Raw genomic sequence first — 25668 nt, forward strand, 5'->3', positions numbered from 1 at the left:
CTACTTTCGCACCACTACTTTCGCACCACATCGATAAAGCAAAGGAAAAGCTGCAGCAGGAGGTTATTGCGAAACGTGCCTTTGTTGTTTTCTTACCAATCCAATCAGAAAAATAGGCAAATATTTCTGTCCAATCTCGATTTTGTGTTTCAGATGGAATAAATTTGTATCATCTGGAATTTATGTCTGAGGTTTCAATTTTTCTCACTTTTTCTGACCAGGCAAAATCATTTTTTACAGATAGTAACCATCGAAAGCAAGAGTACCACAAGTCAAACACAAAATGAAATGTTTGCCTCTTTTCTGATTGCTGCAAAGTATCCAAAACCAACTTTAAAGCTGTGTGAAGAAACCACAAAATGCCATGACCCGGATTCGAACCGGGGTTGCTGCGGCCACAACGCAGAGTACTCACCACTATACGATCATGGCAACTTTCTCGAGCCAGATAGGAGTCGAACCTACAATCTTCTGATCCGTAGTCAGATGCGTTATCCATTGCGCCACTGGCCCTGTTGGAGAAGCACCTCTACTTTCGCACCACTACTTTCGCACCACATCGATAAAGCAAAGGAAAAGCTGCAGCAGGAGGTTATTGCGAAACGTGCCTTTGTTGTTTTCTTACCAATCCAATCAGAAAAATAGGCAAATATTTCTGTCCAATCTCGATTTTGTGTTTCAGATGGAATAAATTTGTATCATCTGGAATTTATGTCTGAGGTTTCAATTTTTCTCACTTTTTCTGACCAGGCAAAATCATTTTTTACAGATAGTAACCATCGAAAGCAAGAGTACCACAAGTCAAACACAAAATGAAATGTTTGCCTCTTTTCTGATTGCTGCAAAGTATCCAAAACCAACTTTAAAGCTGTGTGAAGAAACCACAAAACGCCATGACCCGGATTCGAACCGGGGTTGCTGCGGCCACAACGCAGAGTACTCACCACTATACGATCATGGCAACTTTCTCGAGCCAGATAGGAGTCGAACCTACAATCTTCTGATCCGTAGTCAGATGCGTTATCCATTGCGCCACTGGCCCTGTTGGAGAAGCACCTCTACTTTCGCACCACTACTTTCGCACCACATCGATAAAGCAAAGGAAAAGCTGCAGCAGGAGGTTATTGCGAAACGTGCCTTTGTTGTTTTCTTACCAATCCAATCAGAAAAATAGGCAAATATTTCTGTCCAATCTCGATCTTGTGTTTCAGATGGAATAAATTTGTATCATCTGGAATTTATGTCTGAGGTTTCAATTTTTCTTACTTTTTCTGACCAGGCAAAATCATTTTTTACAGATAGTAACCATCGAAAGCAAGAGTACCACAAGTCAAACACAAAATGAAATGTTTGCCTCTTTTCTGATTGCTGCAAAGTATCCAAAACCAACTTTAAAGCTGTGTGAAGAAACCACAAAATGCCATGACCCGGATTCGAACCGGGGTTGCTGCGGCCACAACGCAGAGTACTCACCACTATACGATCATGGCAACTTTCTCGAGCCAGATAGGAGTCGAACCTACAATCTTCTGATCCGTAGTCAGATGCGTTATCCATTGCGCCACTGGCCCTGTTGGAGAAGCACCTCTACTTTCGCACCACTACTTTCGCACCACATCGATAAAGCAAAGGAAAAGCTGCAGCAGGAGGTTATTGCGAAACGTGCCTTTGTTGTTTTCTTACCAATCCAATCAGAAAAATAGGCAAATATTTCTGTCCAATCTCGATTTTGTGTTTCAGATGGAATAAATTTGTATCATCTGGAATTTATGTCTGAGGTTTCAATTTTTCTCACTTTTTCTGACCAGGCAAAATCATTTTTTACAGATAGTAACCATCGAAAGCAAGAGTACCACAAGTCAAACACAAAATGAAATGTTTGCCTCTTTTCTGATTGCTGCAAAGTATCCAAAACCAACTTTAAAGCTGTGTGAAGAAACCACAAAATGCCATGACCCGGATTCGAACCGGGGTTGCTGCGGCCACAACGCAGAGTACTCACCACTATACGATCATGGCAACTTTCTCGAGCCAGATAGGAGTCGAACCTACAATCTTCTGATCCGTAGTCAGATGCGTTATCCATTGCGCCACTGGCCCTGTTGGAGAAGCACCTCTACTTTCGCACCACTACTTTCGCACCACATCGATAAAGCAAAGGAAAAGCTGCAGCAGGAGGTTATTGCGAAACGTGCCTTTGTTGTTTTCTTACCAATCCAATCAGAAAAATAGGCAAATATTTCTGTCCAATCTCGATTTTGTGTTTCAGATGGAATAAATTTGTATCATCTGGAATTTATGTCTGAGGTTTCAATTTTTCTCACTTTTTCTGACCAGGCAAAATCATTTTTTACAGATAGTAACCATCGAAAGCAAGAGTACCACAAGTCAAACACAAAATGAAATGTTTGCCTCTTTTCTGATTGCTGCAAAGTATCCAAAACCAACTTTAAAGCTGTGTGAAGAAACCACAAAATGCCATGACCCGGATTCGAACCGGGGTTGCTGCAGCCACAACGCAGAGTACTCACCACTATACGATCATGGCAACTTTCTCGAGCCAGATAGGAGTCGAACCTACAATCATCTGATCCGTAGTCAGATGCGTTATCCATTGCGCCACTGGCCCTGTTGGAGAAGCACTTCTACTTTCGCACCACTACTTTCGCACCACATCGATAAAGCAAAGGAAAAGCTGCAGCAGGAGGTTATTGCGAAACGTGCCTTTGTTGTTTTCTTACCAATCCAATCAGAAAAATAGGCAAATATTTCTGTCCAATCTCGATTTTGTGTTTCAGATGGAATAAATTTGTATCATCTGGAATTTATGTCTGAGGTTTCAATTTTTCTCACTTTTTCTGACCAGGCAAAATCATTTTTTACAGATAGTAACCATCGAAAGCAAGAGTACCACAAGTCAAACACAAAATGAAATGTTTGCCTCTTTTCTGATTGCTGCAAAGTATCCAAAACCAACTTTAAAGCTGTGTGAAGAAACCACAAAATGCCATGACCCGGATTCGAACCGGGGTTGCTGCGGCCACAACGCAGAGTACTCACCACTATACGATCATGGCAACTTTCTCGAGCCAGATAGGAGTCGAACCTACAATCTTCTGATCCGTAGTCAGATGCGTTATCCATTGCGCCACTGGCCCTGTTGGAGAAGCACCTCTACTTTCGCACCACTACTTTCGCACCACATCGATAAAGCAAAGGAAAAGCTGCAGCAGGAGGTTATTGCGAAACGTGCCTTTGTTGTTTTCTTACCAATCCAATCAGAAAAATAGGCAAATATTTCTGTCCAATCTCGATTTTGTGTTTCAGATGGAATAAATTTGTATCATCTGGAATTTATGTCTGAGGTTTCAATTTTTCTCACTTTTTCTGACCAGGCAAAATCATTTTTTACAGATAGTAACCATCGAAAGCAAGAGTACCACAAGTCAAACACAAAATGAAATGTTTGCCTCTTTTCTGATTGCTGCAAAGTATCCAAAACCAACTTTAAAGCTGTGTGAAGAAACCACAAAATGCCATGACCCGGATTCGAACCGGGGTTGCTGCGGCCACAACGCAGAGTACTCACCACTACACGATCATGGCAACTTTCTCGAGCCAGATAGGAGTCGAACCTACAATCTTCTGATCCGTAGTCAGATGCGTTATCCATTGCGCCACTGGCCCTGTTGGAGAAGCACCTCTACTTTCGCACCACTACTTTCGCACCACATCGATAAAGCAAAGGAAAAGCTGCAGCAGGAGGTTATTGCGAAACGTGCCTTTGTTGTTTTCTTACCAATCCAATCAGAAAAATAGGCAAATATTTCTGTCCAATCTCGATTTTGTGTTTCAGATGGAATAAATTTGTATCATCTGGAATTTATGTCTGAGGTTTCAATTTTTCTCACTTTTTCTGACCAGGCAAAATCATTTTTTACAGATAGTAACCATCGAAAGCAAGAGTACCACAAGTCAAACACAAAATGAAATGTTTGCCTCTTTTCTGATTGCTGCAAAGTATCCAAAACCAACTTTAAAGCTGTGTGAAGAAACCACAAAATGCCATGACCCGGATTCGAACCGGGGTTGCTGCGGCCACAACGCAGAGTACTCACCACTACACGATCATGGCAACTTTCTCGAGCCAGATAGGAGTCGAACCTACAATCTTCTGATCCGTAGTCAGATGCGTTATCCATTGCGCCACTGGCCCTGTTGGAGAAGCACCTCTACTTTCGCACCACTACTTTCGCACCACATCGATAAAGCAAAGGAAAAGCTGCAGCAGGAGGTTATTGCGAAACGTGCCTTTGTTGTTTTCTTACCAATCCAATCAGAAAAATAGGCAAATATTTCTGTCCAATCTCGATTTTGTGTTTCAGATGGAATAAATTTGTATCATCTGGAATTTATGTCTGAGGTTTCAATTTTTCTCACTTTTTCTGACCAGGCAAAATCATTTTTTACAGATAGTAACCATCAAAAGCAAGAGTACCACAAGTCAAACACAAAATGAAATGTTTGCCTCTTTTCTGATTGCTGCAAAGTATCCAAAACCAACTTTAAAGCTGTGTGAAGAAACCACAAAATGCCATGACCCGGATTCGAACCGGGGTTGCTGCGGCCACAACGCAGAGTACTCACCACTATACGATCATGGCAACTTTCTCGAGCCAGATAGGAGTCGAACCTACAATCTTCTGATCCGTAGTCAGATGCGTTATCCATTGCGCCACTGGCCCTGTTGGAGAAGCACCTCTACTTTCGCACCACTACTTTCGCACCACATCGATAAAGCAAAGGAAAAGCTGCAGCAGGAGGTTATTGCGAAACGTGCCTTTGTTGTTTTCTTACCAATCCAATCAGAAAAATAGGCAAATATTTCTGTCCAATCTCGATTTTGTGTTTCAGATGGAATAAATTTGTATCATCTGGAATTTATGTCTGAGGTTTCAATTTTTCTCACTTTTTCTGACCAGGCAAAATCATTTTTTACAGATAGTAACCATCGAAAGCAAGAGTACCACAAGTCAAACACAAAATGAAATGTTTGCCTCTTTTCTGATTGCTGCAAAGTATCCAAAACCAACTTTAAAGCTGTGTGAAGAAACCACAAAATGCCATGACCCAGATTCGAACCGGGGTTGCTGCGGCCACAACGCAGAGTACTCACCACTATACGATCATGGCAACTTTCTCGAGCCAGATAGGAGTCGAACCTACAATCTTCTGATCCGTAGTCAGATGCGTTATCCATTGTGCCACTGGCCCTGTTGGAGAAGCACCTCTACTTTCGCACCACATCGATAAAGCAAAGGAAAAGCTGCAGCAGGAGGTTATTGCGAAACGTGCCTTTGTTGTTTTCTTACCAATCCAATCAGAAAAATAGGCAAATATTTCTGTCCAATCTCGATTTTGTGTTTCAGATGGAATAAATTTGTATCATCTGGAATTTATGTCTGAGGTTTCAATTTTTCTCACTTTTTCTGACCAGGCAAAATCATTTTTTACAGATAGTAACCATCGAAAGCAAGAGTACCACAAGTCAAACACAAAATGAAATGTTTGCCTCTTTTCTGATTGCTGCAAAGTATCCAAAACCAACTTTAAAGCTGTGTGAAGAAACCACAAAATGCCATGACACGGATTCGAACCGGGGTTGCTGCGGCCACAACGCAGAGTACTCACCACTATACGATCATGGCAACTTTCTCGAGCCAGATAGGAGTCGAACCTACAATCTTCTGATCCGTAGTCAGATGCGTTATCCATTGCGCCACTGGCCCTGTTGGAGAAGCACCTCTACTTTCGCACCACTACTTTCGCACCACATCGATAAAGCAAAGGAAAAGCTGCAGCAGGAGGTTATTGCGAAACGTGCCTTTGTTGTTTTCTTACCAATCCAATCAGAAAAATAGGCAAATATTTCTGTCCAATCTCGATTTTGTGTTTCAGATGGAATAAATTTGTATCATCTGGAATTTATGTCTGAGGTTTCAATTTTTCTCACTTTTTCTGACCAGGCAAAATCATTTTTTACAGATAGTAACCATCGAAAGCAAGAGTACCACAAGTCAAACACAAAATGAAATGTTTGCCTCTTTTCTGATTGCTGCAAAGTATCCAAAACCAACTTTAAAGCTGTGTGAAGAAACCACAAAATGCCATGACCCGGATTCGAACCGGGGTTGCTGCGGCCACAACGCAGAGTACTCACCACTATACGATCATGGCAACTTTCTCGAGCCAGATAGGAGTCGAACCTACAATCTTCTGATCCGTAGTCAGATGCGTTATCCATTGTGCCACTGGCCCTGTTGGAGAAGCACCTCTACTTTCGCACCACATCGATAAAGCAAAGGAAAAGCTGCAGCAGGAGGTTATTGCGAAACGTGCCTTTGTTGTTTTCTTACCAATCCAATCAGAAAAATAGGCAAATATTTCTGTCCAATCTCGATTTTGTGTTTCAGATGGAATAAATTTGTATCATCTGGAATTTATGTCTGAGGTTTCAATTTTTCTCACTTTTTCTGACCAGGCAAAATCATTTTTTACAGATAGTAACCATCGAAAGCAAGAGTACCACAAGTCAAACACAAAATGAAATGTTTGCCTCTTTTCTGATTGCTGCAAAGTATCCAAAACCAACTTTAAAGCTGTGTGAAGAAACCACAAAATGCCATGACCCGGATTCGAACCGGGGTTGCTGCGGCCACAACGCAGAGTACTCACCACTATACGATCATGGCAACTTTCTCGAGCCAGATAGGAGTCGAACCTACAATCTTCTGATCTGTAGTCAGATGCGTTATCCATTGCGCCACTGGCCCTGTTGGAGAAGCACCTCTACTTTCGCACCACTACTTTCGCACCACATCGATAAAGCAAAGGAAAAGCTGCAGCAGGAGGTTATTGCGAAACGTGCCTTTGTTGTTTTCTTACCAATCCAATCAGAAAAATAGGCAAATATTTCTGTCCAATCTCGATTTTGTGTTTCAGATGGAATAAATTTGTATCATCTGGAATTTATGTCTGAGGTTTCAATTTTTCTCACTTTTTCTGACCAGGCAAAATCATTTTTTACAGATAGTAACCATCGAAAGCAAGAGTACCACAAGTCAAACACAAAATGAAATGTTTGCCTCTTTTCTGATTGCTGCAAAGTATCCAAAACCAACTTTAAAGCTGTGTGAAGAAACCACAAAATGCCATGACCCGGATTCGAACCGGGGTTGCTGCGGCCACAACGCAGAGTACTCACCACTATACGATCATGGCAACTTTCTCGAGCCAGATAGGAGTCGAACCTACAATCTTCTGATCCGTAGTCAGATGCGTTATCCATTGCGCCACTGGCCCTGTTGGAGAAGCACCTCTACTTTCGCACCACTACTTTCGCACCACATCGATAAAGCAAAGGAAAAGCTGCAGCAGGAGGTTATTGCGAAACGTGCCTTTGTTGTTTTCTTACCAATCCAATCAGAAAAATAGGCAAATATTTCTGTCCAATCTCGATTTTGTGTTTCAGATGGAATAAATTTGTATCATCTGGAATTTATGTCTGAGGTTTCAATTTTTCTCACTTTTTCTGACCAGGCAAAATCATTTTTTACAGATAGTAACCATCGAAAGCAAGAGTACCACAAGTCAAACACAAAATGAAATGTTTGCCTCTTTTCTGATTGCTGCAAAGTATCCAAAACCAACTTTAAAGCTGTGTGAAGAAACCACAAAATGCCATGACCCGGATTCGAACCGGGGTTGCTGCGGCCACAACGCAGAGTACTCACCACTATACGATCATGGCAACTTTCTCGAGCCAGATAGGAGTCGAACCTACAATCTTCTGATCCGTAGTCAGATGCGTTATCCATTGCGCCACTGGCCCTGTTGGAGAAGCACCTCTACTTTCGCACCACTACTTTCGCACCACATCGATAAAGCAAAGGAAAAGCTGCAGCAGGAGGTTATTGCGAAACGTGCCTTTGTTGTTTTCTTACCAATCCAATCAGAAAAATAGGCAAATATTTCTGTCCAATCTCGATTTTGTGTTTCAGATGGAATAAATTTGTATCATCTGGAATTTATGTCTGAGGTTTCAATTTTTCTCACTTTTTCTGACCAGGCAAAATCATTTTTTACAGATCGTAACCATCGAAAGCAAGAGTACCACAAGTCAAACACAAAATGAAATGTTTGCCTCTTTTCTGATTGCTGCAAAGTATCCAAAACCAACTTTAAAGCTGTGTGAAGAAACCACAAAATGCCATGACCCGGATTCGAACCGGGGTTGCTGCGGCCACAACGCAGAGTACTCACCACTATACGATCATGGCAACTTTCTCGAGCCAGATAGGAGTCGAACCTACAATCTTCTGATCCGTAGTCAGATGCGTTATCCATTGCGCCACTGGCCCTGTTGGAGAAGCACCTCTACTTTCGCACCACTACTTTCGCACCACATCGATAAAGCAAAGGAAAAGCTGCAGCAGGAGGTTATTGCGAAACGTGCCTTTGTTGTTTTCTTACCAATCCAATCAGAAAAATAGGCAAATATTTCTGTCCAATCTCGATTTTGTGTTTCAGATGGAATAAATTTGTATCATCTGGAATTTATGTCTGAGGTTTCAATTTTTCTCACTTTTTCTGACCAGGCAAAATCATTTTTTACAGATAGTAACCATCGAAAGCAAGAGTACCACAAGTCAAACACAAAATGAAATGTTTGCCTCTTTTCTGATTGCTGCAAAGTATCCAAAACCAACTTTAAAGCTGTGTGAAGAAACCACAAAATGCCATGACCCGGATTCGAACCGGGGTTGCTGCGGCCACAACGCAGAGTACTCACCACTATACGATCATGGCAACTTTCTCGAGCCAGATAGGAGTCGAACCTACAATCTTCTGATCCGTAGTCAGATGCGTTATCCATTGCGCCACTGGCCCTGTTGGAGAAGCACCTCTACTTTCGCACCACTACTTTCGCACCACATCGATAAAGCAAAGGAAAAGCTGCAGCAGGAGGTTATTGCGAAACGTGCCTTTGTTGTTTTCTTACCAATCCAATCAGAAAAATAGGCAAATATTTCTGTCCAATCTCGATTTTGTGTTTCAGATGGAATAAATTTGTATCATCTGGAATTTATGTCTGAGGTTTCAATTTTTCTCACTTTTTCTGACCAGGCAAAATCATTTTTTACAGATAGTAACCATCGAAAGCAAGAGTACCACAAGTCAAACACAAAATGAAATGTTTGCCTCTTTTCTGATTGCTGCAAAGTATCCAAAACCAACTTTAAAGCTGTGTGAAGAAACCACAAAATGCCATGACCCGGATTCGAACCGGGGTTGCTGCGGCCACAACGCAGAGTACTCACCACTATACGATCATGGCAACTTTCTCGAGCCAGATAGGAGTCGCACCTACAATCTTCTGATCCGTAGTCAGATGCGTTATCCATTGCGCCACTGGCCCTGTTGGAGAAGCACCTCTACTTTCGCACCACTACTTTCGCACCACATCGATAAAGCAAAGGAAAAGCTGCAGCAGGAGGTTATTGCGAAACGTGCCTTTGTTGTTTTCTTACCAATCCAATCAGAAAAATAGGCAAATATTTCTGTCCAATCTCGATTTTGTGTTTCAGATGGAATAAATTTGTATCATCTGGAATTTATGTCTGAGGTTTCAATTTTTCTCACTTTTTCTGACCAGGCAAAATCATTTTTTACAGATAGTAACCATCGAAAGCAAGAGTACCACAAGTCAAACACAAAATGAAATGTTTGCCTCTTTTCTGATTGCTGCAAAGTATCCAAAACCAACTTTAAAGCTGTGTGAAGAAACCACAAAATGCCATGACCCGGATTCGAACCGGGTTTCCTGCGGCCACAACGCAGAGTACTCACCACTATACGATCATGGCAACTTTCTCGAGCCAGATAGGAGTCGAACCTACAATCTTCTGATCCGTAGTCAGATGCGTTATCCATTGCGCCACTGGCCCTGTTGGAGAAGCACCTCTACTTTCGCACCACTACTTTCGCACCACATCGATAAAGCAAAGGAAAAGCTGCAGCAGGAGGTTATTGCGAAACGTGCCTTTGTTGTTTTCTTACCAATCCAATCAGAAAAATAGGCAAATATTTCTGTCCAATCTCGATTTTGTGTTTCAGATGGAATAAATTTGTATCATCTGGAATTTATGTCTGAGGTTTCAATTTTTCTCACTTTTTCTGACCAGGCAAAATCATTTTTTACAGATAGTAACCATCGAAAGCAAGAGTACCACAAGTCAAACACAAAATGAAATGTTTGCCTCTTTTCTGATTGCTGCAAAGTATCCAAAACCAACTTTAAAGCTGTGTGAAGAAACCACAAAATGCCATGACCCGGATTCGAACCGGGGTTGCTGCGGCCACAACGCAGAGTACTCACCACTATACGATCATGGCAACTTTCTCGAGCCAGATAGGAGTCGAACCTACAATCTTCTGATCCGTAGTCAGATGCGTTATCCATTGCGCCACTGGCCCTGTTGGAGAAGCACCTCTACTTTCGCACCACTACTTTCGCACCACATCGATAAAGCAAAGGAAAAGCTGCAGCAGGAGGTTATTGCGAAACGTGCCTTTGTTGTTTTCTTACCAATCCAATCAGAAAAATAGGCAAATATTTCTGTCCAATCTCGATTTTGTGTTTCAGATGGAATAAATTTGCATCATCTGGAATTTATGTCTGAGGTTTCAATTTTTCTCACTTTTTCTGACCAGGCAAAATCATTTTTTACAGATAGTAACCATCGAAAGCAAGAGTACCACAAGTCAAACACAAAATGAAATGTTTGCCTCTTTTCTGATTGCTGCAAAGTATCCAAAACCAACTTTAAAGCTGTGTGAAGAAACCACAAAATGCCATGACCCGGATTCGAACCGGGGTTGCTGCGGCCACAACGCAGAGTACTCACCACTATACGATCATGGCAACTTTCTCGAGCCAGATAGGAGTCGAACCTACAATCTTCTGATCCGTAGTCAGATGCGTTATCCATTGCGCCACTGGCCCTGTTGGAGAAGCACCTCTACTTTCGCACCACTACTTTCGCACCACATCGATAAAGCAAAGGAAAAGCTGCAGCAGGAGGTTATTGCGAAACGTGCCTTTGTTGTTTTCTTACCAATCCAATCAGAAAAATAGGCAAATATTTCTGTCCAATCTCGATTTTGTGTTTCAGATGGAATAAATTTGTATCATCTGGAATTTATGTCTGAGGTTTCAATTTTTCTCACTTTTTCTGACCAGGCAAAATCATTTTTTACAGATAGTAACCATCAAAAGCAAGAGTACCACAAGTCAAACACAAAATGAAATGTTTGCCTCTTTTCTGATTGCTGCAAAGTATCCAAAACCAACTTTAAAGCTGTGTGAAGAAACCACAAAATGCCATGACCCGGATTCGAACCGGGGTTGCTGCGGCCACAACGCAGAGTACTCACCACTATACGATCATGGCAACTTTCTCGAGCCAGATAGGAGTCGAACCTACAATCTTCTGATCCGTAGTCAGATGCGTTATCCATTGCGCCACTGGCCCTGTTGGAGAAGCACCTCTACTTTCGCACCACTACTTTCGCACCACATCGATAAAGCAAAGGAAAAGCTGCAGCAGGAGGTTATTGCGAAACGTGCCTTTGTTGTTTTCTTACCAATCCAATCAGAAAAATAGGCAAATATTTCTGTCCAATCTCGATTTTGTGTTTCAGATGGAATAAATTTGTATCATCTGGAATTTATGTCTGAGGTTTCAATTTTTCTCACTTTTTCTGACCAGGCAAAATCATTTTTTACAGATAGTAACCATCGAAAGCAAGAGTACCACAAGTCAAACACAAAATGAAATGTTTGCCTCTTTTCTGATTGCTGCAAAGTATCCAAAACCAACTTTAAAGCTGTGTGAAGAAACCACAAAATGCCATGACCCAGATTCGAACCGGGGTTGCTGCGGCCACAACGCAGAGTACTCACCACTATACGATCATGGCAACTTTCTCGAGCCAGATAGGAGTCGAACCTACAATCTTCTGATCCGTAGTCAGATGCGTTATCCATTGTGCCACTGGCCCTGTTGGAGAAGCACCTCTACTTTCGCACCACATCGATAAAGCAAAGGAAAAGCTGCAGCAGGAGGTTATTGCGAAACGTGCCTTTGTTGTTTTCTTACCAATCCAATCAGAAAAATAGGCAAATATTTCTGTCCAATCTCGATTTTGTGTTTCAGATGGAATAAATTTGTATCATCTGGAATTTATGTCTGAGGTTTCAATTTTTCTCACTTTTTCTGACCAGGCAAAATCATTTTTTACAGATAGTAACCATCGAAAGCAAGAGTACCACAAGTCAAACACAAAATGAAATGTTTGCCTCTTTTCTGATTGCTGCAAAGTATCCAAAACCAACTTTAAAGCTGTGTGAAGAAACCACAAAATGCCATGACACGGATTCGAACCGGGGTTGCTGCGGCCACAACGCAGAGTACTCACCACTATACGATCATGGCAACTTTCTCGAGCCAGATAGGAGTCGAACCTACAATCTTCTGATCCGTAGTCAGATGCGTTATCCATTGCGCCACTGGCCCTGTTGGAGAAGCACCTCTACTTTCGCACCACTACTTTCGCACCACATCGATAAAGCAAAGGAAAAGCTGCAGCAGGAGGTTATTGCGAAACGTGCCTTTGTTGTTTTCTTACCAATCCAATCAGAAAAATAGGCAAATATTTCTGTCCAATCTCGATTTTGTGTTTCAGATGGAATAAATTTGTATCATCTGGAATTTATGTCTGAGGTTTCAATTTTTCTCACTTTTTCTGACCAGGCAAAATCATTTTTTACAGATAGTAACCATCGAAAGCAAGAGTACCACAAGTCAAACACAAAATGAAATGTTTGCCTCTTTTCTGATTGCTGCAAAGTATCCAAAACCAACTTTAAAGCTGTGTGAAGAAACCACAAAATGCCATGACCCGGATTCGAACCGGGGTTGCTGCGGCCACAACGCAGAGTACTCACCACTATACGATCATGGCAACTTTCTCGAGCCAGATAGGAGTCGAACCTACAATCTTCTGATCCGTAGTCAGATGCGTTATCCATTGTGCCACTGGCCCTGTTGGAGAAGCACCTCTACTTTCGCACCACATCGATAAAGCAAAGGAAAAGCTGCAGCAGGAGGTTATTGCGAAACGTGCCTTTGTTGTTTTCTTACCAATCCAATCAGAAAAATAGGCAAATATTTCTGTCCAATCTCGATTTTGTGTTTCAGATGGAATAAATTTGTATCATCTGGAATTTATGTCTGAGGTTTCAATTTTTCTCACTTTTTCTGACCAGGCAAAATCATTTTTTACAGATAGTAACCATCGAAAGCAAGAGTACCACAAGTCAAACACAAAATGAAATGTTTGCCTCTTTTCTGATTGCTGCAAAGTATCCAAAACCAACTTTAAAGCTGTGTGAAGAAACCACAAAATGCCATGACCCGGATTCGAACCGGGGTTGCTGCGGCCACAACGCAGAGTACTCACCACTATACGATCATGGCAACTTTCTCGAGCCAGATAGGAGTCGAACCTACAATCTTCTGATCTGTAGTCAGATGCGTTATCCATTGCGCCACTGGCCCTGTTGGAGAAGCACCTCTACTTTCGCACCACTACTTTCGCACCACATCGATAAAGCAAAGGAAAAGCTGCAGCAGGAGGTTATTGCGAAACGTGCCTTTGTTGTTTTCTTACCAATCCAATCAGAAAAATAGGCAAATATTTCTGTCCAATCTCGATTTTGTGTTTCAGATGGAATAAATTTGTATCATCTGGAATTTATGTCTGAGGTTTCAATTTTTCTCACTTTTTCTGACCAGGCAAAATCATTTTTTACAGATAGTAACCATCGAAAGCAAGAGTACCACAAGTCAAACACAAAATGAAATGTTTGCCTCTTTTCTGATTGCTGCAAAGTATCCAAAACCAACTTTAAAGCTGTGTGAAGAAACCACAAAATGCCATGACCCGGATTCGAACCGGGGTTGCTGCGGCCACAACGCAGAGTACTCACCACTATACGATCATGGCAACTTTCTCGAGCCAGATAGGAGTCGAACCTACAATCTTCTGATCCGTAGTCAGATGCGTTATCCATTGCGCCACTGGCCCTGTTGGAGAAGCACCTCTACTTTCGCACCACTACTTTCGCACCACATCGATAAAGCAAAGGAAAAGCTGCAGCAGGAGGTTATTGCGAAACGTGCCTTTGTTGTTTTCTTACCAATCCAATCAGAAAAATAGGCAAATATTTCTGTCCAATCTCGATTTTGTGTTTCAGATGGAATAAATTTGTATCATCTGGAATTTATGTCTGAGGTTTCAATTTTTCTCACTTTTTCTGACCAGGCAAAATCATTTTTTACAGATAGTAACCATCGAAAGCAAGAGTACCACAAGTCAAACACAAAATGAAATGTTTGCCTCTTTTCTGATTGCTGCAAAGTATCCAAAACCAACTTTAAAGCTGTGTGAAGAAACCACAAAATGCCATGACCCGGATTCGAACCGGGGTTGCTGCGGCCACAACGCAGAGTACTCACCACTATACGATCATGGCAACTTTCTCGAGCCAGATAGGAGTCGAACCTACAATCTTCTGATCCGTAGTCAGATGCGTTATCCATTGCGCCACTGGCCCTGTTGGAGAAGCACCTCTACTTTCGCACCACTACTTTCGCACCACATCGATAAAGCAAAGGAAAAGCTGCAGCAGGAGGTTATTGCGAAACGTGCCTTTGTTGTTTTCTTACCAATCCAATCAGAAAAATAGGCAAATATTTCTGTCCAATCTCGATTTTGTGTTTCAGATGGAATAAATTTGTATCATCTGGAATTTATGTCTGAGGTTTCAATTTTTCTCACTTTTTCTGACCAGGCAAAATCATTTTTTACAGATCGTAACCATCGAAAGCAAGAGTACCACAAGTCAAACACAAAATGAAATGTTTGCCTCTTTTCTGATTGCTGCAAAGTATCCAAAACCAACTTTAAAGCTGTGTGAAGAAACCACAAAATGCCATGACCCGGATTCGAACCGGGGTTGCTGCGGCCACAACGCAGAGTACTCACCACTATACGATCATGGCAACTTTCTCGAGCCAGATAGGAGTCGAACCTACAATCTTCTGATCCGTAGTCAGATGCGTTATCCATTGCGCCACTGGCCCTGTTGGAGAAGCACCTCTACTTTCGCACCACTACTTTCGCACCACATCGATAAAGCAAAGGAAAAGCTGCAGCAGGAGGTTATTGCGAAACGTGCCTTTGTTGTTTTCTTACCAATCCAATCAGAAAAATAGGCAAATATTTCTGTCCAATCTCGATTTTGTGTTTCAGATGGAATAAATTTGTATCATCTGGAATTTATGTCTGAGGTTTCAATTTTTCTCACTTTTTCTGACCAGGCAAAATCATTTTTTACAGATAGTAACCATCGAAAGCAAGAGTACCACAAGTCAAACACAAAATGAAATGTTTGCCTCTTTTCTGATTGCTGCAAAGTATCCAAAACCAACTTTAAAGCTGTGTGAAGAAACCACAAAATGCCATGACCCGGATTCGAACCGGGGTTGCTGCGGCCACAACGCAGAGTACTCACCACTATACGATCATGGCAACTTTCTCGAGCCAGATAGGAGTCGAACCTACAATCTTCTGATCCGTAGTCAGATGCGTTATCCATTGCGCCACTGGCCCTGTTGGAGAAGCACCTCTACTTTCGCACCACTACTTTCGCACCACATCGATAAAGCAAAGGAAAAGCTGCAGCAGGAGGTTATTGCGAAACGTGCCTTTGTTGTTTTCTTACCAATCCAATCAGAAAAATAGGCAAATATTTCTGTCCAATCTCGATTTTGTGTTTCAGATGGAATAAATTTGTATCATCTGGAATTTATGTCTGAGGTTTCAATTTTTCTCACTTTTTCTGACCAGGCAAAATCATTTTTTACAGATAGTAACCATCGAAAGCAAGAGTACCACAAGTCAAACACAAAATGAAATGTTTGCCTCTTTTCTGATTGCTGCAAAGTATCCAAAACCAACTTTAAAGCTGTGTGAAGAAACCACAAAATGCCATGACCCGGATTCGAACCGGGGTTGCTGCGGCCACAACGCAGAGTACTCACCACTATACGATCATGGCAACTTTCTCGAGCCAGATAGGAGTCGCACCTACAATCTTCTGATCCGTAGTCAGATGCGTTATCCATTGCGCCACTGGCCCTGTTGGAGAAGCACCTCTACTTTCGCACCACTACTTTCGCACCACATCGATAAAGCAAAGGAAAAGCTGCAGCAGGAGGTTATTGCGAAACGTGCCTTTGTTGTTTTCTTACCAATCCAATCAGAAAAATAGGCAAATATTTCTGTCCAATCTCGATTTTGTGTTTCAGATGGAATAAATTTGTATCATCTGGAATTTATGTCTGAGGTTTCAATTTTTCTCACTTTTTCTGACCAGGCAAAATCATTTTTTACAGATAGTAACCATCGAAAGCAAGAGTACCACAAGTCAAACACAAAATGAAATGTTTGCCTCTTTTCTGATTGCTGCAAAGTATCCAAAACCAACTTTAAAGCTGTGTGAAGAAACCACAAAATGCCATGACCCGGATTCGAACCGGGTTTCCTGCGGCCACAACGCAGAGTACTCACCACTATACGATCATGGCAACTTTCTCGAGCCAGATAGGAGTCGAACCTACAATCTTCTGATCCGTAGTCAGATGCGTTATCCATTGCGCCACTGGCCCTGTTGGAGAAGCACCTCTACTTTCGCACCACTACTTTCGCACCACATCGATAAAGCAAAGGAAAAGCTGCAGCAGGAGGTTATTGCGAAACGTGCCTTTGTTGTTTTCTTACCAATCCAATCAGAAAAATAGGCAAATATTTCTGTCCAATCTCGATTTTGTGTTTCAGATGGAATAAATTTGTATCATCTGGAATTTATGTCTGAGGTTTCAATTTTTCTCACTTTTTCTGACCAGGCAAAATCATTTTTTACAGATAGTAACCATCGAAAGCAAGAGTACCACAAGTCAAACACAAAATGAAATGTTTGCCTCTTTTCTGATTGCTGCAAAGTATCCAAAACCAACTTTAAAGCTGTGTGAAGAAACCACAAAATGCCATGACCCGGATTCGAACCGGGGTTGCTGCGGCCACAACGCAGAGTACTCACCACTATACGATCATGGCAACTTTCTCGAGCCAGATAGGAGTCGAACCTACAATCTTCTGATCCGTAGTCAGATGCGTTATCCATTGCGCCACTGGCCCTGTTGGAGAAGCACCTCTACTTTCGCACCACTACTTTCGCACCACATCGATAAAGCAAAGGAAAAGCTGCAGCAGGAGGTTATTGCGAAACGTGCCTTTGTTGTTTTCTTACCAATCCAATCAGAAAAATAGGCAAATATTTCTGTCCAATCTCGATTTTGTGTTTCAGATGGAATAAATTTGCATCATCTGGAATTTATGTCTGAGGTTTCAATTTTTCTCACTTTTTCTGACCAGGCAAAATCATTTTTTACAGATAGTAACCATCGAAAGCAAGAGTACCACAAGTCAAACACAAAATGAAATGTTTGCCTCTTTTCTGATTGCTGCAAAGTATCCAAAACCAACTTTAAAGCTGTGTGAAGAAACCACAAAATGCCATGACCCGGATTCGAACCGGGGTTGCTGCGGCCACAACGCAGAGTACTCACCACTATACGATCATGGCAACTTTCTCGAGCCAGATAGGAGTCGAACCTACAATCTTCTGATCCGTAGTCAGATGCGTTATCCATTGCGCCACTGGCCCTGTTGGAGAAGCACCTCTACTTTCGCACCACTACTTTCGCACCACATCGATAAAGCAAAGGAAAAGCTGCAGCAGGAGGTTATTGCGAAACGTGCCTTTGTTGTTTTCTTACCAATCCAATCAGAAAAATAGGCAAATATTTCTGTCCAATCTCGATTTTGTGTTTCAGATGGAATAAATTTGTATCATCTGGAATTTATGTCTGAGGTTTCAATTTTTCTCACTTTTTCTGACCAGGCAAAATCATTTTTTACAGATAGTAACCATCGAAAGCAAGAGTACCACAAGTCAAACACAAAATGAAATGTTTGCCTCTTTTCTGATTGCTGCAAAGTATCCAAAACCAACTTTAAAGCTGTGTGAAGAAACCACAAAATGCCATGACCCGGATTCGAACCGGGGTTGCTGCGGCCACAACGCAGAGTACTCACCACTATACGATCATGGCAACTTTCTCGAGCCAGATAGGAGTCGAACCTACAATCTTCTGATCCGTAGTCAGATGCGTTATCCATTGCGCCACTGGCCCTGTTGGAGAAGCACCTCTACTTTCGCACCACTACTTTCGCACCACATCGATAAAGCAAAGGAAAAGCTGCAGCAGGAGGTTATTGCGAAACGTGCCTTTGTTGTTTTCTTACCAATCCAATCAGAAAAATAGGCAAATATTTCTGTCCAATCTCGATTTTGTGTTTCAGATGGAATAAATTTGTATCATCTGGAATTTATGTCTGAGGTTTCAATTTTTCTCACTTTTTCTGACCAGGCAAAATCATTTTTTACAGATAGTAACCATCGAAAGCAAGAGTACCACAAGTCAAACACAAAATGAAATGTTTGCCTCTTTTCTGATTGCTGCAAAGTATCCAAAACCAACTTTAAAGCTGTGTGAAGAAACCACAAAATGCCATGACCCGGATTCGAACCGGGGTTGCTGCGGCCACAACGCAGAGTACTCACCACTATACGATCATGGCAACTTTCTCGAGCCAGATAGGAGTCGCACCTACAATCTTCTGATCCGTAGTCAGATGCGTTATCCATTGCGCCACTGGCCCTGTTGGAGAAGCACCTCTACTTTCGCACCACTACTTTCGCACCACATCGATAAAGCAAAGGAAAAGCTGCAGCAGGAGGTTATTGCGAAACGTGCCTTTGTTGTTTTCTTACCAATCCAATCAGAAAAATAGGCAAATATTTCTGTCCAATCTCGATTTTGTGTTTCAGATGGAATAAATTTGTATCATCTGGAATTTATGTCTGAGGTTTCAATTTTTCTCACTTTTTCTGACCAGGCAAAATCATTTTTTACAGATAGTAACCATCGAAAGCAAGAGTACCACAAGTCAAACACAAAATGAAATGTTTGCCTCTTTTCTGATTGCTGCAAAGTATCCAAAACCAACTTTAAAGCTGTGTGAAGAAACCACAAAATGCCATGACCCGGATTCGAACCGGGTTTCCTGCGGCCACAACGCAGAGTACTCACCACTATACGATCATGGCAACTTTCTCGAGCCAGATAGGAGTCGAACCTACAATCTTCTGATCCGTAGTCAGATGCGTTATCCATTGCGCCACTGGCCCTGTTGGAGAAGCACCTCTACTTTCGCACCACTACTTTCGCACCACATCGATAAAGCAAAGGAAAAGCTGCAGCAGGAGGTTATTGCGAAACGTGCCTTTGTTGTTTTCTTACCAATCCAATCAGAAAAATAGGCAAATATTTCTGTCCAATCTCGATTTTGTGTTTCAGATGGAATAAATTTGTATCATCTGGAATTTATGTCTGAGGTTTCAATTTTTCTCACTTTTTCTGACCAGGCAAAATCATTTTTTACAGATAGTAACCATCGAAAGCAAGAGTACCACAAGTCAAACACAAAATGAAATGTTTGCCTCTTTTCTGATTGCTGCAAAGTATCCAAAACCAACTTTAAAGCTGTGTGAAGAAACCACAAAATGCCATGACCCGGATTCGAACCGGGGTTGCTGCGGCCACAACGCAGAGTACTCACCACTATACGATCATGGCAACTTTCTCGAGCCAGATAGGAGTCGAACCTACAATCTTCTGATCCGTAGTCAGATGCGTTATCCATTGCGCCACTGGCCCTGTTGGAGAAGCACCTCTACTTTCGCACCACTACTTTCGCACCACATCGATAAAGCAAAGGAAAAGCTGCAGCAGGAGGTTATTGCGAAACGTGCCTTTGTTGTTTTCTTACCAATCCAATCAGAAAAATAGGCAAATATTTCTGTCCAATCTCGATTTTGTGTTTCAGATGGAATAAATTTGTATCATCTGGAATTTATGTCTGAGGTTTCAATTTTTCTCACTTTTTCTGACCAGGCAAAATCATTTTTTACAGATAGTAACCATCGAAAGCAAGAGTACCACAAGTCAAACACAAAATGAAATGTTTGCCTCTTTTCTGATTGCTGCAAAGTATCCAAAACCAACTTTAAAGCTGTGTGAAGAAACCACAAAATGCCATGACCCGGATTCGAACCGGGGTTGCTGCGGCCACAACGCAGAGTACTCACCACTATACGATCATGGCAATTTTCTCGAGCCAGATAGGAGTCGAACCTACAATCTTCTGATCCGTAGTCAGATGCGTTATCCATTGCGCCACTGGCCCTGTTGGAGAAGCACCTCTACTTTCGCACCACTACTTTCGCACCACATCGATAAAGCAAAGGAAAAGCTGCAGCAGGAGGTTATTGCGAAACGTGCCTTTGTTGTTTTCTTACCAATCCAATCAGAAAAATAGGCAAATATTTCTGTCCAATCTCGATTTTGTGTTTCAGATGGAATAAATTTGTATCATCTGGAATTTATGTCTGAGGTTTCAATTTTTCTCACTTTTTCTGACCAGGCAAAATCATTTTTTACAGATAGTAACCATCGAAAGCAAGAGTACCACAAGTCAAACACAAAATGAAATGTTTGCCTCTTTTCTGATTGCTGCAAAGTATCCAAAACCAACTTTAAAGCTGTGTGAAGAAACCACAAAATGCCATGACCCGGATTCGAACCGGGGTTGCTGCGGCCACAACGCAGAGTACTCACCACTACACGATCATGGCAACTTTCTCGAGCCAGATAGGAGTCGAACCTACAATCTTCTGATCCGTAGTCAGATGCGTTATCCATTGCGCCACTGGCCCTGTTGGAGAAGCACCTCTACTTTCGCACCACTACTTTCGCACCACATCGATAAAGCAAAGGAAAAGCTGCAGCAGGAGGTTATTGCGAAACGTGCCTTTGTTGTTTTCTTACCAATCCAATCAGAAAAATAGGCAAATATTTCTGTCCAATCTCGATTTTGTGTTTCAGATGGAATAAATTTGTATCATCTGGAATTTATGTCTGAGGTTTCAATTTTTCTCACTTTTTCTGACCAGGCAAAATCATTTTTTACAGATAGTAACCATCGAAAGCAAGAGTACCACAAGTCAAACACAAAATGAAATGTTTGCCTCTTTTCTGATTGCTGCAAAGTATCCAAAACCAACTTTAAAGCTGTGTGAAGAAACCACAAAATGCCATGACCCGGATTCGAACCGGGGTTGCTGCGGCCACAACGCAGAGTACTCACCACTACACGATCATGGCAACTTTCTCGAGCCAGATAGGAGTCGAACCTACAATCTTCTGATCCGTAGTCAGATGCGTTATCCATTGCGCCACTGGCCCTGTTGGAGAAGCACCTCTACTTTCGCACCACTACTTTCGCACCACATCGATAAAGCAAAGGAAAAGCTGCAGCAGGAGGTTATTGCGAAACGTGCCTTTGTTGTTTTCTTACCAATCCAATCAGAAAAATAGGCAAATATTTCTGTCCAATCTCGATTTTGTGTTTCAGATGGAATAAATTTGTATCATCTGGAATTTATGTCTGAGGTTTCAATTTTTCTCACTTTTTCTGACCAGGCAAAATCATTTTTTACAGATAGTAACCATCAAAAGCAAGAGTACCACAAGTCAAACACAAAATGAAATGTTTGCCTCTTTTCTGATTGCTGCAAAGTATCCAAAACCAACTTTAAAGCTGTGTGAAGAAACCACAAAATGCCATGACCCGGATTCGAACCGGGGTTGCTGCGGCCACAACGCAGAGTACTCACCACTATACGATCATGGCAACTTTCTCGAGCCAGATAGGAGTCGAACCTACAATCTTCTGATCCGTAGTCAGATGCGTTATCCATTGCGCCACTGGCCCTGTTGGAGAAGCACCTCTACTTTCGCACCACTACTTTCGCACCACATCGATAAAGCAAAGGAAAAGCTGCAGCAGGAGGTTATTGCGAAACGTGCCTTTGTTGTTTTCTTACCAATCCAATCAGAAAAATAGGCAAATATTTCTGTCCAATCTCGATTTTGTGTTTCAGATGGAATAAATTTGTATCATCTGGAATTTATGTCTGAGGTTTCAATTTTTCTCACTTTTTCTGACCAGGCAAAATCATTTTTTACAGATAGTAACCATCGAAAGCAAGAGTACCACAAGTCAAACACAAAATGAAATGTTTGCCTCTTTTCTGATTGCTGCAAAGTATCCAAAACCAACTTTAAAGCTGTGTGAAGAAACCACAAAATGCCATGACCCAGATTCGAACCGGGGTTGCTGCGGCCACAACGCAGAGTACTCACCACTATACGATCATGGCAACTTTCTCGAGCCAGATAGGAGTCGAACCTACAATCTTCTGATCCGTAGTCAGATGCGTTATCCATTGTGCCACTGGCCCTGTTGGAGAAGCACCTCTACTTTCGCACCACATCGATAAAGCAAAGGAAAAGCTGCAGCAGGAGGTTATTGCGAAACGTGCCTTTGTTGTTTTCTTACCAATCCAATCAGAAAAATAGGCAAATATTTCTGTCCAATCTCGATTTTGTGTTTCAGATGGAATAAATTTGTATCATCTGGAATTTATGTCTGAGGTTTCAATTTTTCTCACTTTTTCTGACCAGGCAAAATCATTTTTTACAGATAGTAACCATCGAAAGCAAGAGTACCACAAGTCAAACACAAAATGAAATGTTTGCCTCTTTTCTGATTGCTGCAAAGTATCCAAAACCAACTTTAAAGCTGTGTGAAGAAACCACAAAATGCCATGACCCGGATTCGAACCGGGGTTGCTGCGGCCACAACGCAGAGTACTCACCACTATACGATCATGGCAACTTTCTCGAGCCAGATAGGAGTCGAACCTACAATCTTCTGATCCGTAGTCAGATGCGTTATCCATTGCGCCACTGGCCCTGTTGGAGAAGCACCTCTACTTTCGCACCACTACTTTCGCACCACATCGATAAAGCAAAGGAAAAGCTGCAGCAGGAGGTTATTGCGAAACGTGCCTTTGTTGTTTTCTTACCAATCCAATCAGAAAAATAGGCAAATATTTCTGTCCAATCTCGATTTTGTGTTTCAGATGGAATAAATTTGTATCATCTGGAATTTATGTCTGAGGTTTCAATTTTTCTCACTTTTTCTGACCAGGCAAAATCATTTTTTACAGATAGTAACCATCGAAAGCAAGAGTACCACAAGTCAAACACAAAATGAAATGTTTGCCTCTTTTCTGATTGCTGCAAAGTATCCAAAACCAACTTTAAAGCTGTGTGAAGAAACCACAAAATGCCATGACCCGGATTCGAACCGGGGTTGCTGCGGCCACAACGCAGAGTACTCACCACTATACGATCATGGCAACTTTCTCGAGCCAGATAGGAGTCGAACCTACAATCTTCTGATCCGTAGTCAGATGCGTTATCCATTGTGCCACTGGCCCTGTTGGAGAAGCACCTCTACTTTCGCACCACATCGATAAAGCAAAGGAAAAGCTGCAGCAGGAGGTTATTGCGAAACGTGCCTTTGTTGTTTTCTTACCAATCCAATCAGAAAAATAGGCAAATATTTCTGTCCAATCTCGATTTTGTGTTTCAGATGGAATAAATTTGTATCATCTGGAATTTATGTCTGAGGTTTCAATTTTTCTCACTTTTTCTGACCAGGCAAAATCATTTTTTACAGATAGTAACCATCGAAAGCAAGAGTACCACAAGTCAAACACAAAATGAAATGTTTGCCTCTTTTCTGATTGCTGCAAAGTATCCAAAACCAACTTTAAAGCTGTGTGAAGAAACCACAAAATGCCATGACCCGGATTCGAACCGGGGTTGCTGCGGCCACAACGCAGAGTACTCACCACTATACGATCATGGCAACTTTCTCGAGCCAGATAGGAGTCGAACCTACAATCTTCTGATCTGTAGTCAGATGCGTTATCCATTGCGCCACTGGCCCTGTTGGAGAAGCACCTCTACTTTCGCACCACTACTTTCGCACCACATCGATAAAGCAAAGGAAAAGCTGCAGCAGGAGGTTATTGCGAAACGTGCCTTTGTTGTTTTCTTACCAATCCAATCAGAAAAATAGGCAAATATTTCTGTCCAATCTCGATTTTGTGTTTCAGATGGAATAAATTTGTATCATCTGGAATTTATGTCTGAGGTTTCAATTTTTCTCACTTTTTCTGACCAGGCAAAATCATTTTTTACAGATAGTAACCATCGAAAGCAAGAGTACCACAAGTCAAACACAAAATGAAATGTTTGCCTCTTTTCTGATTGCTGCAAAGTATCCAAAACCAACTTTAAAGCTGTGTGAAGAAACCACAAAATGCCATGACCCGGATTCGAACCGGGGTTGCTGCGGCCACAACGCAGAGTACTCACCACTATACGATCATGGCAACTTTCTCGAGCCAGATAGGAGTCGAACCTACAATCTTCTGATCCGTAGTCAGATGCGTTATCCATTGCGCCACTGGCCCTGTTGGAGAAGCACCTCTACTTTCGCACCACTACTTTCGCACCACATCGATAAAGCAAAGGAAAAGCTGCAGCAGGAGGTTATTGCGAAACGTGCCTTTGTTGTTTTCTTACCAATCCAATCAGAAAAATAGGCAAATATTTCTGTCCAATCTCGATTTTGTGTTTCAGATGGAATAAATTTGTATCATCTGGAATTTATGTCTGAGGTTTCAATTTTTCTCACTTTTTCTGACCAGGCAAAATCATTTTTTACAGATAGTAACCATCGAAAGCAAGAGTACCACAAGTCAAACACAAAATGAAATGTTTGCCTCTTTTCTGATTGCTGCAAAGTATCCAAAACCAACTTTAAAGCTGTGTGAAGAAACCACAAAATGCCATGACCCGGATTCGAACCGGGGTTGCTGCGGCCACAACGCAGAGTACTCACCACTATACGATCATGGCAACTTTCTCGAGCCAGATAGGAGTCGAACCTACAATCTTCTGATCCGTAGTCAGATGCGTTATCCATTGCGCCACTGGCCCTGTTGGAGAAGCACCTCTACTTTCGCACCACTACTTTCGCACCACATCGATAAAGCAAAGGAAAAGCTGCAGCAGGAGGTTATTGCGAAACGTGCCTTTGTTGTTTTCTTACCAATCCAATCAGAAAAATAGGCAAATATTTCTGTCCAATCTCGATTTTGTGTTTCAGATGGAATAAATTTGTATCATCTGGAATTTATGTCTGAGGTTTCAATTTTTCTCACTTTTTCTGACCAGGCAAAATCATTTTTTACAGATCGTAACCATCGAAAGCAAGAGTACCACAAGTCAAACACAAAATGAAATGTTTGCCTCTTTTCTGATTGCTGCAAAGTATCCAAAACCAACTTTAAAGCTGTGTGAAGAAACCACAAAA

General features: G+C 41.8%; 84 non-coding genes across 84 annotated transcripts; all 84 read right to left on the minus strand.

The window, feature by feature from the left end:
* Positions 1-360: 360 nt before the first annotated feature.
* TRNAH-GUG (transfer RNA histidin (anticodon GUG)) lies at positions 361-432 on the minus strand. The gene has a single exon. It is a non-coding gene; the product is annotated as a tRNA-His (tRNA).
* An 8-nt stretch (positions 433-440) lies between these two features.
* Positions 441-513, minus strand: TRNAR-ACG (transfer RNA arginine (anticodon ACG)). Its single transcript has one exon. It is a non-coding gene; the product is annotated as a tRNA-Arg (tRNA).
* Positions 514-889: 376 nt separating this feature from the next.
* On the minus strand, positions 890-961 carry TRNAH-GUG (transfer RNA histidin (anticodon GUG)). Its single transcript has one exon. It is a non-coding gene; the product is annotated as a tRNA-His (tRNA).
* Positions 962-969: 8 nt separating this feature from the next.
* TRNAR-ACG (transfer RNA arginine (anticodon ACG)) lies at positions 970-1042 on the minus strand. The gene has a single exon. It is a non-coding gene; the product is annotated as a tRNA-Arg (tRNA).
* A 376-nt stretch (positions 1043-1418) lies between these two features.
* On the minus strand, positions 1419-1490 carry TRNAH-GUG (transfer RNA histidin (anticodon GUG)). Its single transcript has one exon. It is a non-coding gene; the product is annotated as a tRNA-His (tRNA).
* An 8-nt stretch (positions 1491-1498) lies between these two features.
* TRNAR-ACG (transfer RNA arginine (anticodon ACG)) lies at positions 1499-1571 on the minus strand. Its single transcript has one exon. It is a non-coding gene; the product is annotated as a tRNA-Arg (tRNA).
* A 376-nt stretch (positions 1572-1947) lies between these two features.
* Positions 1948-2019, minus strand: TRNAH-GUG (transfer RNA histidin (anticodon GUG)). The gene has a single exon. It is a non-coding gene; the product is annotated as a tRNA-His (tRNA).
* An 8-nt stretch (positions 2020-2027) lies between these two features.
* Positions 2028-2100, minus strand: TRNAR-ACG (transfer RNA arginine (anticodon ACG)). The gene has a single exon. It is a non-coding gene; the product is annotated as a tRNA-Arg (tRNA).
* A 456-nt stretch (positions 2101-2556) lies between these two features.
* TRNAR-ACG (transfer RNA arginine (anticodon ACG)) lies at positions 2557-2629 on the minus strand. The gene has a single exon. It is a non-coding gene; the product is annotated as a tRNA-Arg (tRNA).
* A 376-nt stretch (positions 2630-3005) lies between these two features.
* Positions 3006-3077, minus strand: TRNAH-GUG (transfer RNA histidin (anticodon GUG)). The gene has a single exon. It is a non-coding gene; the product is annotated as a tRNA-His (tRNA).
* Positions 3078-3085: 8 nt separating this feature from the next.
* Positions 3086-3158, minus strand: TRNAR-ACG (transfer RNA arginine (anticodon ACG)). The gene has a single exon. It is a non-coding gene; the product is annotated as a tRNA-Arg (tRNA).
* Positions 3159-3534: 376 nt separating this feature from the next.
* Positions 3535-3606, minus strand: TRNAH-GUG (transfer RNA histidin (anticodon GUG)). The gene has a single exon. It is a non-coding gene; the product is annotated as a tRNA-His (tRNA).
* Positions 3607-3614: 8 nt separating this feature from the next.
* Positions 3615-3687, minus strand: TRNAR-ACG (transfer RNA arginine (anticodon ACG)). Its single transcript has one exon. It is a non-coding gene; the product is annotated as a tRNA-Arg (tRNA).
* Positions 3688-4063: 376 nt separating this feature from the next.
* Positions 4064-4135, minus strand: TRNAH-GUG (transfer RNA histidin (anticodon GUG)). The gene has a single exon. It is a non-coding gene; the product is annotated as a tRNA-His (tRNA).
* Positions 4136-4143: 8 nt separating this feature from the next.
* TRNAR-ACG (transfer RNA arginine (anticodon ACG)) lies at positions 4144-4216 on the minus strand. The gene has a single exon. It is a non-coding gene; the product is annotated as a tRNA-Arg (tRNA).
* A 376-nt stretch (positions 4217-4592) lies between these two features.
* Positions 4593-4664, minus strand: TRNAH-GUG (transfer RNA histidin (anticodon GUG)). Its single transcript has one exon. It is a non-coding gene; the product is annotated as a tRNA-His (tRNA).
* Positions 4665-4672: 8 nt separating this feature from the next.
* On the minus strand, positions 4673-4745 carry TRNAR-ACG (transfer RNA arginine (anticodon ACG)). Its single transcript has one exon. It is a non-coding gene; the product is annotated as a tRNA-Arg (tRNA).
* Positions 4746-5201: 456 nt separating this feature from the next.
* On the minus strand, positions 5202-5274 carry TRNAR-ACG (transfer RNA arginine (anticodon ACG)). Its single transcript has one exon. It is a non-coding gene; the product is annotated as a tRNA-Arg (tRNA).
* Positions 5275-5716: 442 nt separating this feature from the next.
* TRNAR-ACG (transfer RNA arginine (anticodon ACG)) lies at positions 5717-5789 on the minus strand. Its single transcript has one exon. It is a non-coding gene; the product is annotated as a tRNA-Arg (tRNA).
* Positions 5790-6165: 376 nt separating this feature from the next.
* TRNAH-GUG (transfer RNA histidin (anticodon GUG)) lies at positions 6166-6237 on the minus strand. The gene has a single exon. It is a non-coding gene; the product is annotated as a tRNA-His (tRNA).
* Positions 6238-6245: 8 nt separating this feature from the next.
* On the minus strand, positions 6246-6318 carry TRNAR-ACG (transfer RNA arginine (anticodon ACG)). Its single transcript has one exon. It is a non-coding gene; the product is annotated as a tRNA-Arg (tRNA).
* A 362-nt stretch (positions 6319-6680) lies between these two features.
* TRNAH-GUG (transfer RNA histidin (anticodon GUG)) lies at positions 6681-6752 on the minus strand. The gene has a single exon. It is a non-coding gene; the product is annotated as a tRNA-His (tRNA).
* An 8-nt stretch (positions 6753-6760) lies between these two features.
* On the minus strand, positions 6761-6833 carry TRNAC-ACA (transfer RNA cysteine (anticodon ACA)). Its single transcript has one exon. It is a non-coding gene; the product is annotated as a tRNA-Cys (tRNA).
* A 376-nt stretch (positions 6834-7209) lies between these two features.
* TRNAH-GUG (transfer RNA histidin (anticodon GUG)) lies at positions 7210-7281 on the minus strand. Its single transcript has one exon. It is a non-coding gene; the product is annotated as a tRNA-His (tRNA).
* Positions 7282-7289: 8 nt separating this feature from the next.
* TRNAR-ACG (transfer RNA arginine (anticodon ACG)) lies at positions 7290-7362 on the minus strand. Its single transcript has one exon. It is a non-coding gene; the product is annotated as a tRNA-Arg (tRNA).
* A 376-nt stretch (positions 7363-7738) lies between these two features.
* Positions 7739-7810, minus strand: TRNAH-GUG (transfer RNA histidin (anticodon GUG)). Its single transcript has one exon. It is a non-coding gene; the product is annotated as a tRNA-His (tRNA).
* Positions 7811-7818: 8 nt separating this feature from the next.
* On the minus strand, positions 7819-7891 carry TRNAR-ACG (transfer RNA arginine (anticodon ACG)). Its single transcript has one exon. It is a non-coding gene; the product is annotated as a tRNA-Arg (tRNA).
* A 376-nt stretch (positions 7892-8267) lies between these two features.
* TRNAH-GUG (transfer RNA histidin (anticodon GUG)) lies at positions 8268-8339 on the minus strand. The gene has a single exon. It is a non-coding gene; the product is annotated as a tRNA-His (tRNA).
* An 8-nt stretch (positions 8340-8347) lies between these two features.
* On the minus strand, positions 8348-8420 carry TRNAR-ACG (transfer RNA arginine (anticodon ACG)). Its single transcript has one exon. It is a non-coding gene; the product is annotated as a tRNA-Arg (tRNA).
* Positions 8421-8796: 376 nt separating this feature from the next.
* On the minus strand, positions 8797-8868 carry TRNAH-GUG (transfer RNA histidin (anticodon GUG)). The gene has a single exon. It is a non-coding gene; the product is annotated as a tRNA-His (tRNA).
* Positions 8869-8876: 8 nt separating this feature from the next.
* On the minus strand, positions 8877-8949 carry TRNAR-ACG (transfer RNA arginine (anticodon ACG)). The gene has a single exon. It is a non-coding gene; the product is annotated as a tRNA-Arg (tRNA).
* Positions 8950-9325: 376 nt separating this feature from the next.
* On the minus strand, positions 9326-9397 carry TRNAH-GUG (transfer RNA histidin (anticodon GUG)). Its single transcript has one exon. It is a non-coding gene; the product is annotated as a tRNA-His (tRNA).
* Positions 9398-9934: 537 nt separating this feature from the next.
* On the minus strand, positions 9935-10007 carry TRNAR-ACG (transfer RNA arginine (anticodon ACG)). Its single transcript has one exon. It is a non-coding gene; the product is annotated as a tRNA-Arg (tRNA).
* Positions 10008-10383: 376 nt separating this feature from the next.
* TRNAH-GUG (transfer RNA histidin (anticodon GUG)) lies at positions 10384-10455 on the minus strand. The gene has a single exon. It is a non-coding gene; the product is annotated as a tRNA-His (tRNA).
* An 8-nt stretch (positions 10456-10463) lies between these two features.
* On the minus strand, positions 10464-10536 carry TRNAR-ACG (transfer RNA arginine (anticodon ACG)). The gene has a single exon. It is a non-coding gene; the product is annotated as a tRNA-Arg (tRNA).
* A 376-nt stretch (positions 10537-10912) lies between these two features.
* On the minus strand, positions 10913-10984 carry TRNAH-GUG (transfer RNA histidin (anticodon GUG)). Its single transcript has one exon. It is a non-coding gene; the product is annotated as a tRNA-His (tRNA).
* Positions 10985-10992: 8 nt separating this feature from the next.
* Positions 10993-11065, minus strand: TRNAR-ACG (transfer RNA arginine (anticodon ACG)). The gene has a single exon. It is a non-coding gene; the product is annotated as a tRNA-Arg (tRNA).
* A 376-nt stretch (positions 11066-11441) lies between these two features.
* On the minus strand, positions 11442-11513 carry TRNAH-GUG (transfer RNA histidin (anticodon GUG)). The gene has a single exon. It is a non-coding gene; the product is annotated as a tRNA-His (tRNA).
* An 8-nt stretch (positions 11514-11521) lies between these two features.
* Positions 11522-11594, minus strand: TRNAR-ACG (transfer RNA arginine (anticodon ACG)). Its single transcript has one exon. It is a non-coding gene; the product is annotated as a tRNA-Arg (tRNA).
* A 456-nt stretch (positions 11595-12050) lies between these two features.
* Positions 12051-12123, minus strand: TRNAR-ACG (transfer RNA arginine (anticodon ACG)). The gene has a single exon. It is a non-coding gene; the product is annotated as a tRNA-Arg (tRNA).
* A 442-nt stretch (positions 12124-12565) lies between these two features.
* TRNAR-ACG (transfer RNA arginine (anticodon ACG)) lies at positions 12566-12638 on the minus strand. Its single transcript has one exon. It is a non-coding gene; the product is annotated as a tRNA-Arg (tRNA).
* Positions 12639-13014: 376 nt separating this feature from the next.
* On the minus strand, positions 13015-13086 carry TRNAH-GUG (transfer RNA histidin (anticodon GUG)). The gene has a single exon. It is a non-coding gene; the product is annotated as a tRNA-His (tRNA).
* Positions 13087-13094: 8 nt separating this feature from the next.
* TRNAR-ACG (transfer RNA arginine (anticodon ACG)) lies at positions 13095-13167 on the minus strand. Its single transcript has one exon. It is a non-coding gene; the product is annotated as a tRNA-Arg (tRNA).
* A 362-nt stretch (positions 13168-13529) lies between these two features.
* TRNAH-GUG (transfer RNA histidin (anticodon GUG)) lies at positions 13530-13601 on the minus strand. The gene has a single exon. It is a non-coding gene; the product is annotated as a tRNA-His (tRNA).
* Positions 13602-13609: 8 nt separating this feature from the next.
* Positions 13610-13682, minus strand: TRNAC-ACA (transfer RNA cysteine (anticodon ACA)). Its single transcript has one exon. It is a non-coding gene; the product is annotated as a tRNA-Cys (tRNA).
* A 376-nt stretch (positions 13683-14058) lies between these two features.
* TRNAH-GUG (transfer RNA histidin (anticodon GUG)) lies at positions 14059-14130 on the minus strand. The gene has a single exon. It is a non-coding gene; the product is annotated as a tRNA-His (tRNA).
* An 8-nt stretch (positions 14131-14138) lies between these two features.
* On the minus strand, positions 14139-14211 carry TRNAR-ACG (transfer RNA arginine (anticodon ACG)). Its single transcript has one exon. It is a non-coding gene; the product is annotated as a tRNA-Arg (tRNA).
* Positions 14212-14587: 376 nt separating this feature from the next.
* Positions 14588-14659, minus strand: TRNAH-GUG (transfer RNA histidin (anticodon GUG)). Its single transcript has one exon. It is a non-coding gene; the product is annotated as a tRNA-His (tRNA).
* An 8-nt stretch (positions 14660-14667) lies between these two features.
* Positions 14668-14740, minus strand: TRNAR-ACG (transfer RNA arginine (anticodon ACG)). Its single transcript has one exon. It is a non-coding gene; the product is annotated as a tRNA-Arg (tRNA).
* A 376-nt stretch (positions 14741-15116) lies between these two features.
* TRNAH-GUG (transfer RNA histidin (anticodon GUG)) lies at positions 15117-15188 on the minus strand. Its single transcript has one exon. It is a non-coding gene; the product is annotated as a tRNA-His (tRNA).
* Positions 15189-15196: 8 nt separating this feature from the next.
* TRNAR-ACG (transfer RNA arginine (anticodon ACG)) lies at positions 15197-15269 on the minus strand. The gene has a single exon. It is a non-coding gene; the product is annotated as a tRNA-Arg (tRNA).
* A 376-nt stretch (positions 15270-15645) lies between these two features.
* TRNAH-GUG (transfer RNA histidin (anticodon GUG)) lies at positions 15646-15717 on the minus strand. Its single transcript has one exon. It is a non-coding gene; the product is annotated as a tRNA-His (tRNA).
* An 8-nt stretch (positions 15718-15725) lies between these two features.
* TRNAR-ACG (transfer RNA arginine (anticodon ACG)) lies at positions 15726-15798 on the minus strand. Its single transcript has one exon. It is a non-coding gene; the product is annotated as a tRNA-Arg (tRNA).
* A 376-nt stretch (positions 15799-16174) lies between these two features.
* On the minus strand, positions 16175-16246 carry TRNAH-GUG (transfer RNA histidin (anticodon GUG)). The gene has a single exon. It is a non-coding gene; the product is annotated as a tRNA-His (tRNA).
* A 537-nt stretch (positions 16247-16783) lies between these two features.
* TRNAR-ACG (transfer RNA arginine (anticodon ACG)) lies at positions 16784-16856 on the minus strand. The gene has a single exon. It is a non-coding gene; the product is annotated as a tRNA-Arg (tRNA).
* Positions 16857-17232: 376 nt separating this feature from the next.
* TRNAH-GUG (transfer RNA histidin (anticodon GUG)) lies at positions 17233-17304 on the minus strand. Its single transcript has one exon. It is a non-coding gene; the product is annotated as a tRNA-His (tRNA).
* An 8-nt stretch (positions 17305-17312) lies between these two features.
* On the minus strand, positions 17313-17385 carry TRNAR-ACG (transfer RNA arginine (anticodon ACG)). Its single transcript has one exon. It is a non-coding gene; the product is annotated as a tRNA-Arg (tRNA).
* Positions 17386-17761: 376 nt separating this feature from the next.
* Positions 17762-17833, minus strand: TRNAH-GUG (transfer RNA histidin (anticodon GUG)). The gene has a single exon. It is a non-coding gene; the product is annotated as a tRNA-His (tRNA).
* Positions 17834-17841: 8 nt separating this feature from the next.
* On the minus strand, positions 17842-17914 carry TRNAR-ACG (transfer RNA arginine (anticodon ACG)). Its single transcript has one exon. It is a non-coding gene; the product is annotated as a tRNA-Arg (tRNA).
* Positions 17915-18290: 376 nt separating this feature from the next.
* Positions 18291-18362, minus strand: TRNAH-GUG (transfer RNA histidin (anticodon GUG)). Its single transcript has one exon. It is a non-coding gene; the product is annotated as a tRNA-His (tRNA).
* An 8-nt stretch (positions 18363-18370) lies between these two features.
* Positions 18371-18443, minus strand: TRNAR-ACG (transfer RNA arginine (anticodon ACG)). Its single transcript has one exon. It is a non-coding gene; the product is annotated as a tRNA-Arg (tRNA).
* A 376-nt stretch (positions 18444-18819) lies between these two features.
* TRNAH-GUG (transfer RNA histidin (anticodon GUG)) lies at positions 18820-18891 on the minus strand. The gene has a single exon. It is a non-coding gene; the product is annotated as a tRNA-His (tRNA).
* A 537-nt stretch (positions 18892-19428) lies between these two features.
* On the minus strand, positions 19429-19501 carry TRNAR-ACG (transfer RNA arginine (anticodon ACG)). The gene has a single exon. It is a non-coding gene; the product is annotated as a tRNA-Arg (tRNA).
* A 376-nt stretch (positions 19502-19877) lies between these two features.
* Positions 19878-19949, minus strand: TRNAH-GUG (transfer RNA histidin (anticodon GUG)). The gene has a single exon. It is a non-coding gene; the product is annotated as a tRNA-His (tRNA).
* An 8-nt stretch (positions 19950-19957) lies between these two features.
* Positions 19958-20030, minus strand: TRNAR-ACG (transfer RNA arginine (anticodon ACG)). The gene has a single exon. It is a non-coding gene; the product is annotated as a tRNA-Arg (tRNA).
* A 376-nt stretch (positions 20031-20406) lies between these two features.
* Positions 20407-20478, minus strand: TRNAH-GUG (transfer RNA histidin (anticodon GUG)). Its single transcript has one exon. It is a non-coding gene; the product is annotated as a tRNA-His (tRNA).
* Positions 20479-20486: 8 nt separating this feature from the next.
* Positions 20487-20559, minus strand: TRNAR-ACG (transfer RNA arginine (anticodon ACG)). Its single transcript has one exon. It is a non-coding gene; the product is annotated as a tRNA-Arg (tRNA).
* A 376-nt stretch (positions 20560-20935) lies between these two features.
* Positions 20936-21007, minus strand: TRNAH-GUG (transfer RNA histidin (anticodon GUG)). Its single transcript has one exon. It is a non-coding gene; the product is annotated as a tRNA-His (tRNA).
* An 8-nt stretch (positions 21008-21015) lies between these two features.
* Positions 21016-21088, minus strand: TRNAR-ACG (transfer RNA arginine (anticodon ACG)). Its single transcript has one exon. It is a non-coding gene; the product is annotated as a tRNA-Arg (tRNA).
* Positions 21089-21464: 376 nt separating this feature from the next.
* Positions 21465-21536, minus strand: TRNAH-GUG (transfer RNA histidin (anticodon GUG)). Its single transcript has one exon. It is a non-coding gene; the product is annotated as a tRNA-His (tRNA).
* Positions 21537-21544: 8 nt separating this feature from the next.
* On the minus strand, positions 21545-21617 carry TRNAR-ACG (transfer RNA arginine (anticodon ACG)). Its single transcript has one exon. It is a non-coding gene; the product is annotated as a tRNA-Arg (tRNA).
* Positions 21618-21993: 376 nt separating this feature from the next.
* Positions 21994-22065, minus strand: TRNAH-GUG (transfer RNA histidin (anticodon GUG)). The gene has a single exon. It is a non-coding gene; the product is annotated as a tRNA-His (tRNA).
* Positions 22066-22073: 8 nt separating this feature from the next.
* Positions 22074-22146, minus strand: TRNAR-ACG (transfer RNA arginine (anticodon ACG)). Its single transcript has one exon. It is a non-coding gene; the product is annotated as a tRNA-Arg (tRNA).
* A 456-nt stretch (positions 22147-22602) lies between these two features.
* Positions 22603-22675, minus strand: TRNAR-ACG (transfer RNA arginine (anticodon ACG)). The gene has a single exon. It is a non-coding gene; the product is annotated as a tRNA-Arg (tRNA).
* Positions 22676-23037: 362 nt separating this feature from the next.
* Positions 23038-23109, minus strand: TRNAH-GUG (transfer RNA histidin (anticodon GUG)). Its single transcript has one exon. It is a non-coding gene; the product is annotated as a tRNA-His (tRNA).
* Positions 23110-23117: 8 nt separating this feature from the next.
* On the minus strand, positions 23118-23190 carry TRNAR-ACG (transfer RNA arginine (anticodon ACG)). The gene has a single exon. It is a non-coding gene; the product is annotated as a tRNA-Arg (tRNA).
* Positions 23191-23566: 376 nt separating this feature from the next.
* TRNAH-GUG (transfer RNA histidin (anticodon GUG)) lies at positions 23567-23638 on the minus strand. The gene has a single exon. It is a non-coding gene; the product is annotated as a tRNA-His (tRNA).
* Positions 23639-23646: 8 nt separating this feature from the next.
* On the minus strand, positions 23647-23719 carry TRNAR-ACG (transfer RNA arginine (anticodon ACG)). Its single transcript has one exon. It is a non-coding gene; the product is annotated as a tRNA-Arg (tRNA).
* A 362-nt stretch (positions 23720-24081) lies between these two features.
* On the minus strand, positions 24082-24153 carry TRNAH-GUG (transfer RNA histidin (anticodon GUG)). The gene has a single exon. It is a non-coding gene; the product is annotated as a tRNA-His (tRNA).
* Positions 24154-24161: 8 nt separating this feature from the next.
* On the minus strand, positions 24162-24234 carry TRNAC-ACA (transfer RNA cysteine (anticodon ACA)). The gene has a single exon. It is a non-coding gene; the product is annotated as a tRNA-Cys (tRNA).
* Positions 24235-24610: 376 nt separating this feature from the next.
* Positions 24611-24682, minus strand: TRNAH-GUG (transfer RNA histidin (anticodon GUG)). The gene has a single exon. It is a non-coding gene; the product is annotated as a tRNA-His (tRNA).
* An 8-nt stretch (positions 24683-24690) lies between these two features.
* On the minus strand, positions 24691-24763 carry TRNAR-ACG (transfer RNA arginine (anticodon ACG)). The gene has a single exon. It is a non-coding gene; the product is annotated as a tRNA-Arg (tRNA).
* Positions 24764-25139: 376 nt separating this feature from the next.
* On the minus strand, positions 25140-25211 carry TRNAH-GUG (transfer RNA histidin (anticodon GUG)). Its single transcript has one exon. It is a non-coding gene; the product is annotated as a tRNA-His (tRNA).
* Positions 25212-25219: 8 nt separating this feature from the next.
* Positions 25220-25292, minus strand: TRNAR-ACG (transfer RNA arginine (anticodon ACG)). Its single transcript has one exon. It is a non-coding gene; the product is annotated as a tRNA-Arg (tRNA).
* Positions 25293-25668: the final 376 nt, after the last annotated feature.

Source organism: Anomaloglossus baeobatrachus, chromosome 4 (genome assembly GCF_048569485.1).
Source record: "Anomaloglossus baeobatrachus isolate aAnoBae1 chromosome 4, aAnoBae1.hap1, whole genome shotgun sequence".
Classification (NCBI taxonomy): domain Eukaryota; kingdom Metazoa; phylum Chordata; class Amphibia; order Anura; family Aromobatidae; genus Anomaloglossus; species Anomaloglossus baeobatrachus.